The following is a 13105-nucleotide window of genomic DNA, read 5'->3' on the forward strand; positions in this document are numbered from 1 at the left end:
TATTGTTTGGGTCTGTGTCCCTGCCAAAAATCTCATTTGGATTGGAATCCCCAATGCTGGAGGTGGGGCCTGGTAGGAGGTGATTGAATCGTGGGGGCAGATTTCCCCCTTAGTGCTGTTCTGCCTATAGTGAGTGAGTTCTCTTGAGATCTGGTTGTTTGAAAGTGGCCCTTTCCCACCCCACCTTCCTCCTGCTCCAGCCATGTAAGATGTGCCTGCTTACCCTTCGCCTTCTGCCCTTATTGTAAGTTTCCTGAGGGCGCCACAAAAGCAGAAGCCACTATGCTTCCTGTACAGCCTGTGAAATCATGAGCCAATTAAACCTCTTTTCTTTATGAATTACCCAGTTTTAGGTATTTCTTTATAATAGTGTGAGAATAGACTAATACAACTGCATTTAGAATTTCTAGTAAAAATAAGACTCTTTCATGTGAAGATGAAGATTCATCATGAGCCCAGACTGCTGCATAAAGGGCAACTGGAAGCTGAGCAGTAACAGCCATGTCATTTTGATAGTGTCCAATTAGGCAAGAGCTGTAGAGCTCATCAGAGGGTAATTTGAAGCAGATGCCTGCATTAAGACACAGATGTGGGACATTTTTCAGTAGCGATGGAACGTGCATGGTATAGGATAGCTGATGGCTTCATCATCATTTTTCATTCCATGGGATTACAATGGTGAAATGCACTAATATTCAACTGTTTTTAGGGTCTTGTATTACTCCAAGCAGCAGGCTGTCCTCCAGGTAAGCATACCTTCAGAGCTGAGGTCATTACATTTTGATTTATTCAATCCTCATGCCCTTTTCACAGTCTGATATCTCATAACCCAGATGTGGAAGTAACAATAAATTTCTGAGTGTAGTACCCAGAGTTTTACCACACAGAACCAGAAACAGATGGGCAACACTGATAACCTGGGAATCTTGTCTGGCAAAACAGTGCTCTCTCATTGCTATTGCTGAGAGTTTAAGTGGATAATTTCTAAGCATCAAATGTCAATACATCTTAAAGCCAGCCTCAGTAGATCTAAGCCTTCTCTTTTCACACACACACATTTGTTTTCTGGTCTTTGTTTAAATCACTTTGAATGGAAAACTGAAACTTCACAGTTTCTTCCATATGAATAGTACCATTCTTTTTGGATGCTGAACTTTGGAAATATTTCTAAATAATTTCTATCACCCTAACTCTGTCTTTTAACAACCAAACTGAGCTTATGAATGCTGTGTGCTAGATTTTGAATTCAGTGAAGGCAGTAAATGTTAGTGTTGACAGCAGTATAGTAAATGTTAACATGTGCAAAACAATTGAATATAATTTGAAAAACAATATAGTCTATTTAAAGTTATCTGAGAAGATTGAGTTCTAATGGAGAGGATTGGAAGAGTTGGCCAGGTGGAGAAAGTTTTTTCAGATGAGTTATACCACAGCAAAGGTTTGTAGACAGGATTTAACATAGTTTATTAGAAAGTTCTGAATTCAAGGGAGGAAAATGGTTGAAGGGCAAGAGATCAGAGTGAAGAAAAGGAGGTATCTTCTTTATTTAATGGAGAACCATAGAAATCAGACAAAAAATAGACTTATAGTTTCGTCAACAGCAGAGTGGCATACTGAAAGCACGGCAGAGTGATGAAGATCACAGCCTACGATTCTGAGAGACTAGGGTACAAATCTTGGTGCTGTCACTTCATTGCTGTAAGACCACTTGCAATTGACCTGATGTCTCTTAGTCTTAGTTTCCCTATCTGTAAAATGGATACAATGTCAAATAGCAATGACTTGGACCTGCTGTGGGAATTAAGTGTGATAATGCATCTAAAGTACATGGTAAATCCTGGTCCAGAGAAAGGATTCAATACATGTTAGCAATAATTCTTATTGTTGTCTGGCAGCCAGAGGCTGATTGTATTGAACTGGGCAGAATGACCTTCTTTCTGAGCCTTTTCAGGTTTTCCAAATTAAATAGACTCTGATTCATTTCATGGTGTTTATTGCCTTTCCTTAAACTTTAAGGTGTTCTTTTGTATTGAGAGGGCTCCAATTACCGACAGTAGAATCAAGGTGATTCCTAAAGCTGCTGAGGGCACTTTGTCTCGCGTGTGTGTGCGTGTGTGTGTGTGTGTGTGTGTGTGTGTGTGTCTGTGTCTGTGTCTGTCTGTCTAATTGAAATGATCCACTGTGTTCATTCTTATGGGAAAGCAATTGGCTGTTTAGCATCAGCATTACAAAGTGATCTCATATACAAGTTATCCAGTATAACCAGACTCTTTTTAAATATTATTTATTTGCAGTGGGAGAAAGGTTTTCCATTTTATACCTCAGCTGCTGCTGACTTTTCTCCAGGTAACTTATCCTGCAGTATATGTGTTAAATCTCATCTCATTATATCTGCCAATCTCCCGAGCTTGTCATTAGGCAATGCAGTCATCTCTCCTGTTTACTTTTCTCTTGTTTAGAATTATATGCACGTTTCATTGATGTTAGATTTAAATCACCTGATGCTTCAAAGTGATGGTTTGTGTCGAACCCTCTCTTAGGCAAATTCTAAGGCTGTGCCAATGATTGAGGTTGATGATTGTCAAACTCCTTTCATGGATTCAGTCCTTCTTATTCATGGCAAGCTTTCCAAATAAAACAAATATAATTTTTAATACATTTCTGAAAACAAAATTATTTATTATTTTATTTATTCATTAGTGATTCATTATGTATTGTGAAGCAAGCAATTCGCTAGGTCCTGCAAATTCCTCCCATCAAATATGAACATTTTAGTGAGGGAGCAAAGCCTGTAGCAAATAATTCTAATATAGCATGGTAATTATTACAACAGAGGCATAAAGAAGTGGTGTACCAACCCAGGGTGGGCAGAAACTCACTTTTGAGTTACATTTTGAATTGGGCTTTAAAGACCTAAAAAGAAGAGGAAAGCTTATTTTCATAGTTTGTAGTGATATATATTTAACATTCCATATTTAATAATAAATATAATTTTTTTTGAGATGGAGTTTTGCTATTTCCCAGGCTGGAGTGCAATGGCACCATCTTGGCTCACTGCAACCTCCATCTCCTGGGTTCAAGCGATTCTCCTGCCTCAGCCTCCCTAGCAGCTGGGATTAAGGCATGCAACACCATGCCTGGCTTATTTTGTATTTTTAGTAGAGACATGTTTCACCATGTTGGTCAGGGTAGTCTCAAACTCCTGACCTGAGGTGATCTGCCTGCCTCGGCCTCCCAAAGTGCTGGGGTTACAGGCATGAGCCACCTTGCCAGGCAATATAATTTCTTAATACATATAAATATATACCCAAACAGTATATTTCAGCTGCACACACACATGTACGAATTGTGGTTGAGTGAATTTTCTTTTCCTGATATATCAGGACTTACTTATACACAAGCTTGTCTTAGGATGTACAGAAGATAAGTGACAAATTATACAGTTCACATCCAGAACTTGCACCTTGTTTTCAGTTATCACTTATTCCAGTCTCCATCTAGAACTTGCACCTTGTTTTCAGTTATCACTTATTCCTCATTAGAGACCCTCCTTCCTGTATTTGTAACATTACACTAATATGGGCCCAACTGGAAAAGCCACTGCTTTCTCATTATAGCTTCTCTTCTTGGTATGAGACCCTATGCCTTTTGTACTTTGACTGCCTTTTTAGGGTCCAATCCCTGCTTTCCTCTAGCTCTTGTGTTTGGATCACCTTCAAAGATCTTCTCACAAAGTGGCCTTTTATATCAAAACAGAAAGCAGAAGCAGCGGTTCTATTATTATACTTTTTATAAGATGCAAAGGAGTTTAACCTCCAGTCTGCTGAGGCTCTGTTGGGACCTAAGCTGTCTCTATGTAGACAATGTCTCAATTCTTGTGGTATTAAATTACTAATTGAAAAATCAGCTTGCTTTTAAATAACACTAACAGATTTTTAAAAATCACATGTATAACAAAATTTAAGAACTATCCAAAGACATTATGAAGATCTGAAGGTGGAGTTCTCTCTTCCATGTATCATTCTATGATGATCAATGAAATTTGGGCATTAGATATTCTGTATTTCTCTTCCAATACAAACCTAGAGCTTCTTGAAATACTCAGGTTTAGAGGAAGAAAGTAATAGCATTGACACTCTACAGCGGTGGTTATCATGAATATTGGAAAAACAAATCAGTATTAACATATTAGAGACACTATTTTATAATACATCTAGTAGTTTTCTCCCAAATAAGCATGGTAGCTTAGGTATTAGGCCATGTAAGCCCTAAAGAAACAATTTTAGTCTGCTGACTGTCTAGCCTGAGCAAATAATGATAACTTAACAAATAAACTAATGTGTGGTCCTGTCATAAGTATTTGCTCTGAGGAAAGGGGTACTAGAATCACAGGCAAAAAAATATCCATTTCATCAGGTCCTAGTTTCAGCATTTATTCCAGGACTATGAACTAAAGGCATGGTTATTATCTAATATTAGAGAACAACTTATTGATGATTTTAATTATCCAAGGGGATAATTGAGAAATGGATGGCATTATATATAACAGGAACCCAAGAAATGTTTTTATAATTTATGTATTTCACTGACATTATCAGTTAGATGTTACGATTTCATCTTATGAATTTAAAACTTTTTATAAGTGGAAATTATTTTCATAGTTTTATGGTCAAAACATAGTTCCTAAATTATGCCTGCATAGTGGAACAAAAGTGATGAACTCTTCTTATTTAAAATGAAATATGTTTTAAAGGGATTAGGATTAAATTACCACTACTAAGATAATATTAGTTTAGGGGGTTGGCAGGCAGGACAGTACCAGGTTATTTAAAAAGAATTTGAGCTTGTAACTGCAGCTACATGAGATACTTCTCCAACGGATGTCCAAAATATGCAAAGGAGTGTGGTGAGAGAGGTTTTAATATGTTGATGCCTCAAACATTTAATCTAGTTTGGCCATAGCCGAAGGCTGTATGAAGCCAGGATTAGACAGAATTAATAGATCAGCAGACTTTTAAAAATGAGAAATTTTAAATTATAAAACTGCTAATGGTATGTGGTTGGCATAGAAAATTTGAAAAATGAAAACAAACCATAAACCTTTACACTGGACATAATAAAACATGGTCTATAATCCCATCATCTTGGAAAGCTCACTGTTAACATTTAAACACGTTTATTTTAAATAAAACTTTCACTTATATATGTATAGAAAATGTATTTTTGTATAATGCTAAACTGTATTACATGTCCAATTTAAAAAATTATTTTAAAACAATGTATCATTAACATTATTGTTAAATATTTTTGTAATACATTTTGAAAAATTAAGCAATGTGCTATCAAATGGACTGGTGTCCCATAATTTAATAATGTCCTTATCAGCAACTTAAGGTCCTAGGTTTAAATGCTAATATGTTGTGTTGTGTAAGATTTCTAATTTTTTAAAATTAATTATTTGTTTATTTCTTTATGGTAGAGACGAGGTCTCTCTATGTTGCCTAGGCTGGTAGCAAACTCCTGGGCTTGTGTGATCCTCCTACTTGGGCCTCACAAAGTTCTGGGATTACAGGTGTGAGCCACCACACCCAGGCATAGGATTTCTAATTTTAGAAATGGGCCTAGAGTGAAGACAGTTGAGGTAACTACAACTGTTGTTAAAATTGTGGAAATGAGAATGTTCAGTGTATACTTAAGAAGCAATTAATAGATCTGTTTTGGCTGTGATCTGTAAGCTTTTGCAGGAATTGTTGCTCCTGGACTGGGGCAGATCCAATGAGCCTTACATAAGTTCAGGCGTTTAGGGCATGGGGAGGCACTGCAGTATGTGCATAGCGCTGAGACATATTCAGAGCAGTGATTCAGGACAATTCCCCTGAAAGGAGAGTGTGGGTGTAGATTGGAAGGGGAATTGTGAGGGGGAAGAGACAAGAGAGCAGGTTATTTTAACAGTGAAATGCAAGATAATGAGGGTTGGAACCTGGGTGTTGGCTGTAGGAAGAAAAAGGAAAAGACAGAGAGAATGGTTCCTTAGCATTTGCTATAGTGTTCTTTGCTTAATGCAAATTAAATACATTTAGGGGATACTCAGCATGGATATTACTAGCCATTTTCTTACAGAGTGCTGCTAAAACTAGAAAGTGCAATACAATGGCACTGCTAAAATGAAACTGTTTTCCTTTAATAATGCTGAAGTCTCATTATACGAAATAAGTCAATGTAGTTACAATTCCAATAGTTCAGAATGACCTGCTGAAGGTTTCTTACCTGTTTTTTTTTTTTTTATTTTTTCACATTTCAGAGACTGTTTGATAGACCTAGGGTTTTAAATAATCCGTACTGTTGTTTCTATATAAATAATAGATCAATTGTTTGCAGTTGATGTTTTGCTAGTTCTGTTTTCCTGTTTAATGACTGCCTGAGTGTTTCCAGGCATGTGGTGATTTAAATTCTTTATTAAGATGGGTAAAAGCATTGAATGTTTTTCTGTTTGTTTTGAGATAATGCTTATCAAAAATTGTTTCTAGAACCACAAGTGTTTTAGAGAAGAAAAATATTATAATACTGTGGGAGAACGCCTGGGGTTAGATTCGAGAATGTCATGTTTTAAGGCTAACTCTGCCACCATTCCTTCTTAGGCAAGGCACTTAACCTCCCTGTCCTGAGTTTCTGTACCTCTATAGCTCCTTCTACTAGTTCAGAACCATAGCTGTCACTGTTTTGCTACTCTTACTGTTAGGGTTACCAGTGGCAGAGATCTGAATGACCCTAAGTTACCAGCAGTGGATTCATACCAGTCTGCAGCAACTTCAGTTCTTGCCTTCTCAGAAGAAAGAATTTGACTGAGGGGCATAAAGCAGACAAGAGATCAAGGCAAGTTTCAGAGCAGGAGTAAAAGTTTATTAGAAAGGCTTTAGAACAAGAAAGAACCCTTGGAAGAAATTTAAGTGGATGCCTGAAAGTCAAAGAGAGAAAAAGAAAGGCTTTTAACCTTGATCCTGGGATGCTATAGGCTCGCCTCTTTCCCATGATTCTTTCCTTAGGGTGGGCTTTCTGAATGCGTGATGCCTTCCTTACTCTTGGGAATTGAGCATGCTCAGTGTGTTTAGGGAGTTATATGCCTGCCCATGCCCATCTGAGGTTTTCTTCCTTTTTCTAGTGGAGTGTACCAGGTCGATCATACTGTAATTTTTGTCTCTTAATGTGCATGTACAGGAAGTTGCTTCTCCCTGGGCCCTGCCTTTAATTAACACTTTAATGTTAAAAGGTGTGGACCATCAGGGAATGGCCCCTCCCTGGTGCCAGCTGCCAATTGATCAGGGTTAGAGAGGCAATATGATAATTGCCTAATCATCACCCGACATTTCTGGTGGGTTGTGGGAAGAGCCCTCTCCTGTTCCCCTCATGACTGTAACTACCTGTAACATTGCTACTAATTATGTACCTCCCACCTTCTTTTATTTGGTGGCCAGATACATTCTTTATAGGGGCTTTACACTTATTACTTTCAACCTCTATGTCAACCTCATAAGATAGGAAAAATTATTTCTATTTTACTGATGAGAAGATCAAAATGCAGAGAAATTAAACAGCTTTCTCAAGGAAAGTGGTAATTCTGGAAGTTAAACCCATGTCTGTCCACATTGCCCTGGTAAAACTCTAAAAGGAGTCAGTTGAATCTACTCTTGCTATCAAAGAGCTGAGAGAATCTAAAATCTTACGGCGTTCAGGGTGGAGGAGCAGAAACCCCTTTCTCTTTTGGTTTTGTAGGTGGGAAAAGACAGCCTCATCTTCTTCGTGGTATCTGGGCTGTGGTGTTTAGCTTTTCTACCAAGTCTTCAGATCTTTCGGATCCAATTCTGTATTTAAATTCCTTATTAACATTCAGTCTTAAAGATGGAAATGAGAATTTGGGCCTTCACAAATGCTCGTGAATTACACCAATTCTGAATGTAATTTCTTCCCATGGTACTATTTTAATATAGGTGACCTCTAATTTGCCTGAGTACCAGTCTAGACTGTATGTTTCTTGAACAGAGGCATCCTGTTTGTCTTGATTTCTATTTTATCCCTCAATAAGTATTTGCTGAATACACTGTTTTTAATAAATACAGAATATAGACTTTTGAGCTGGACATTTTATAAATATGTTTGGTTAAACTTAAACAATTTTGCTATCAAACTATTGTCTCCCAAACTAGAATAGAAATGCATCAAAGAGGTAAACAGCTAAAAAATATTTGAAATGCAATGAAATTTTTATTAGCGTTTTATAGAAATTAGTTTAAAATGCTGTTAGGCAAATGTATATTGAACGCAATTGACAAGAAATCTAAGTTTTGATTCTTAAAGTTTTAAATACCTAAACACATCTGTAGATGTAGCTGTGGGGACACTTTTATGAGACAAGAATATTTGTGCAGTAAAATTAATGTATACCACTTGATGTGTTTGAAGATAAGTATACTTGTAAAGAAGTATTTTCCATGTATAAGAAAATGTATAATTTCATAAGTCAGGTGGCATTTGAATAACTACCTTTGAAAAGTAAAATAAACAACTTTTTAAAGATTCAGGACCAAAATTTGAGCGAAAAAAGTGAGAGAATCTTCTAAGGTCTATTTATATTCCCTTCTTTAATACTAATTTTCCTGCACTTCCTTTTAAAACACATGATTTAAAAAAGTCGACCCTTTTAATTTAATTCTTTTTCCAGTTTAGAGTACAATTAAAAACCATTCTTGGTGTAATCCAAGGCCCTGCTTTAATAAATATATAATCACTACATCATGAAGCCAGAATAGCAATGCAATCTCTGAACTTAAAATGACACAGAAAATTGAGTTTATTGATATGTATTTTGTTGCATGTCAATCATACCTCAATAAAAAAAAATAAAGTCTCACAGACTGGAAAAAAATAAGTAATACTATTAAAGAAAAAGCAACGGGGACTTAATTATGTTGATTAAGACAGACATACAGCTTCTACTTGTACATATTCTGCATTGGGGTTGTGCTCCTTGTGCTAAGTAATCTAGCTCATATGTTCTGTATAAAATTGTAACATGTAGGTCATTTTTATAAAAAGTGTATGTACACGGAATGATATAAATTTGATCATTATAGCAAAGAATCTAAAAGAACAAATTTAATATGCTCATTACTACTCAAGATTTTTAAGCAGATATTTTCACACTATAGTAAATATAGTACTTTAGTAAATGAAAGTTTATTTGCAATTTACAAATGTATTCTTTGCATCTTTGTTTTCTCTTTCCATCACTAATCTACACTTAAATGTGCTACCACCTCTAATGGGCTTAAAAATAATTATGAGCTATTTTTTCATGTGGTTATGTAGCTAGAAAGTCTCATTCACTGGACGTCTAAAGCAAAAAATCTTTTAACACATTTTTTCTGAGTATACATATATTTTTGGCTAATGCTGTTAGTTTGGGTGATAGAATTAAATCTCGATTACATATTTTATATATATTTAAATTAAATATTTTAACTGCTCTATTGTAGACATGTACTGATGTGAGAAACTGAATTATATTTATAGTTTCCTGCCAGGTATTTGGTTCTTTGTTGTTTAATATACAACAAAGAAAAGGGAAAAACAAGCAGCAGAAAATGAACATCAGAAAATCACTCCAAATGATGCTTAAACACAGAGGACAATTGGCCCAAGAGAAAATACCGCTTCCTAATTGCATTTCTTTTTCTCCTTCTCTACAGCCAACCAGTGCTCTCTTTTCCCCAAGACTCCACATAAAGCATTTTTATTAGAGATAGTGATATTTAGTCAACCTAATGATGCCATCAGTTTGGCCAGATACCAAAATCAATGCCCTAGCTATTTGTCCGGCATCTGTGCTGCTGAAGACAGGGCTTTCTGTTGACTCCATAAATTAAAGATCAAGTAGCAACAAGGAAGGCTGGAGAAGCTGATTCCCAGGAAAACAATGAAGCAAAGGTAGTTTTGTTTGCCTTTTTTTACTCCTGCTGTAGTGGTGAAAGATTTCTGAGGCATCATCACTCATTTCCTTTGTGCCAAATCCACTCAGAGGCAGTGCTCCCATGACCACGTATGACCATTAATGATCAGTCCCTTCTAAGTTCCTCTTACATGGTGTGTTGGTATATTTTAACATATTATTTGGGGGATTTGTTGCCATTACTTTTGTATTTTATTAATACCTTCTTCCATGATAATATTCTTGTGAGAGTGATCTATGCTGGATGCCACATGACATTAACAATGCGATGAAGATGTGCTGATTTCCTGTTGTGTACCAGGTGATTATTTTGTATTGTTTAATTTCTGCTGTTGCACAGTAATTAATTAATTGTTTTCCACATTATTTTTAAGGTGAGATAGTTGAAGCTACTGACTTGTAAACAGAGAAGTGTTAAGTCAAATGCAGGTCTTCACAGTGCCAAAAGTATGGTTTTCCCATTGCACGCTCTGACACTCGAAATACTATATTTTTCAGTGCTTAACTAGTGAACAAGAAGAACACAAGAACTGCATCATAGAGGTAATTTCTCTTAGGTATAATAAAGTAACACACTGTTTCTGTAGCTCCAGAGCCACCATGAGTTTGAAGGAATAAAATCTATTTGGAAAATTACTCACCATTCTCATTCACTTCCTCTTTAGTTCGGAGATTTTGGAAATAAACCCATTAAATTTTGTATTTCTTGATGGCAGGAACTAAATTTTATTTATTGATGCATTTTCAGAGCCTAATATGTTGACTGACAGGAATATCGAAAAAGTTCAATAAATATGTGAGAGTAAATAAATGAATATCTCATGCTTACTGCGCCTCTTGACTTTAGCATGCCCCTACTGGTTCATTTTGATGGTGAAGACTTGGCCTAATTGTTGTGAAGGTGGAAAGGAGAGATGTTCTTGAATAAGGATTGTTTTCAGCTGTGCTGGATCTCACAGGCTAACTTTGATGAGTCAGAAGGGGTTCCTAGACAGCTTCTTGAGTTGGATTTGATAACTACATCCATGTATTTGAAAACCGCATTGATTGATTAGTAAGATCTGCTTCACTGAATCACTGTTAGTTGCAGATATTAATTTATCATCTCTGCCTACATCTGTGGACAATGTAAGGTAACAGATAGAACTGGGATATTTTCGAAATTCTGTAGATAACACTGGCAATTTCTCAGAATATGAATTACTATGACACATTTTCCTGTTCTGAACAAAAAAATTAGTATTGCCAGAAAAACATATTCAGTATCAACATTTCTACCTGGTGACAAAACTGAGGCCGGAATAGTTTAGTCATTGTCCTGATTCCTTTTAGTTCTTTAAATATGTTGAGTCTGCTTCTAGACCTTTTTCAGTCCCTGAGTGATTATGGCTATGGAGTAATAATGCATCATTAGTATGCTATGGTTAGCTCATCTGATGTGTTACTTGAAAGATCCAGGGAAGAACAGCCCCATAAGCAGATTGGCTTTAATTATTAGAGGGAAAGATACACTAGTGCCAAGGTGTTCCTGTTGGCACCAGCGTTGATATTTCGCAAAATTTTAATTTGCATTCTTAATTTTGAGTCTCTTATTCAGTTCAACATTTGGCAATGCCCCTGTTATTTTCATATACTCTCCTTGGGGCAAATCTTATATTCATCATGATCCTACATCTGTTTTTCAACCTTCTCTTCTCCCTTGGTATTTTCATTCTATTGCACAATAAATTCAGTCTGAGTTCTGTCCATCCTTGCAGACATGTGCTTGCCCTTCAGAAGCCAGATCCTTCCTCTGTGCCACAGTGTAGAAGTGTAAAATGTAGCAAAGAAAAATGTTTTTCTCTAACACTCTTTACTGAGTGCCGTGCTAATGCCATTTGTTCATGTTTTAGTTTCAAATTGTTTCCGGAAGAAATAAAAGCTTTTTCTCATCTACTGAGTTCATCTGAAAAGAAATGAATTGTATAAAAGAAATTAAACCTGGATGCAGTGGCTCACTTCTGTAGTCCCAGTACTTTGGGAAGCAGAGACAGGAGGAGGCAAGGAGGTTGAGGCTGCAGTGACCCATGATCACCCCACTACACTCCAGCCTGGGTGAGAGAGTGAGACCTCATCTCAAAAGGAAAAGAAAAGAGAACATAATCATGGAAAAATCAGAGTTGCTAAAGCCAGAAAGGATCATCAAATTCAAGTAAAACTTTCCTATACTAGATGATTATAGTCGTATAATTAAAACACTGAAATTACAGAAAGTCCACCATATTCTCGTTCCTTATCATCATATTTAATTCTTCTATTCCTATGCTTATTTTTAAGCAGGTTTATTATGACACAGTCTTAAATGTATTTGTAAACATACTCAGGGTAGGGAAAGCAGAGATAAAGGGGAAGAGAAGGAAAAAGAAGAAAGTTTCTTTTCTGTTTTGAAATAATCAAATTTATTTTTTATTTGTGGATAAAAAGACTCTAAGCTCAGGATCGGGTTAAAGGAATGATCATCACTAATGATAACCAAGGCAGGATTAACGAGTAAGACAAGATGATTGAGACTTTCCAAGAAAAACACAATATATTTATTTTTTGTAGCAAGAGATCAGACCAAGAGGAATAGACTGAAGGAATCTGTACCAGTCAACGCTCTAAACTTGAATTTGACTTACTAGTTAGAATTAATTACTAAGAATGAAAAGAGAGCCCTTTAAGCTGGAAACAGGCTGAATTACCTTTAGAGGAAAATTGCTTTTGCAACATACTTTTTTCATCAATATCTGAATTTATTGTATAGTGTGATGCTGAGGACAGCTTGTAACATGGAAGAAAGACTCCATTTGTTACTGTCACACTGAGCAGAAAGACGTGGTTAAATTACTTGAAAGTAATTTTAACACCTTTTCCTCAAACACTTGAGCCAAGAAGATATTAATCAAACTGCTTAGAAAGGCACCATATGAATTGAGGATTTTAAAAAGGAATATTTTCTTTTTAAAATATGGAGGTGTTATTTTGTTCTTCATGCAAATGTTAATGAGCTGTTTTATATTTTATGTGATAAACTCAGCATCTTTTTGTGGTATTTGAAATGACATCTTCATGGAAATTTCA

At 36.1% G+C, this 13105-nt stretch overlaps 1 long non-coding RNA gene across 1 annotated transcript in view; it reads left to right on the forward strand.

The window, feature by feature from the left end:
- The window catches only part of LOC116532998, a 305086-nt gene that overhangs the window by 239559 nt on the left and 52422 nt on the right, over window positions 1-13105 (forward strand). The window contains exon 3 of the long non-coding RNA XR_004261032.1: window positions 9744-9981. This is a non-coding gene — a long non-coding RNA (uncharacterized LOC116532998). The remainder of the gene's footprint in view (window positions 1-9743; window positions 9982-13105) is intronic.

Source organism: Sapajus apella, unplaced genomic scaffold (assembly GCF_009761245.1).
Source record: "Sapajus apella isolate SASKATOON/1434 unplaced genomic scaffold, GSC_monkey_1.0 scaffold78, whole genome shotgun sequence".
Classification (NCBI taxonomy): domain Eukaryota; kingdom Metazoa; phylum Chordata; class Mammalia; order Primates; family Cebidae; genus Sapajus; species Sapajus apella.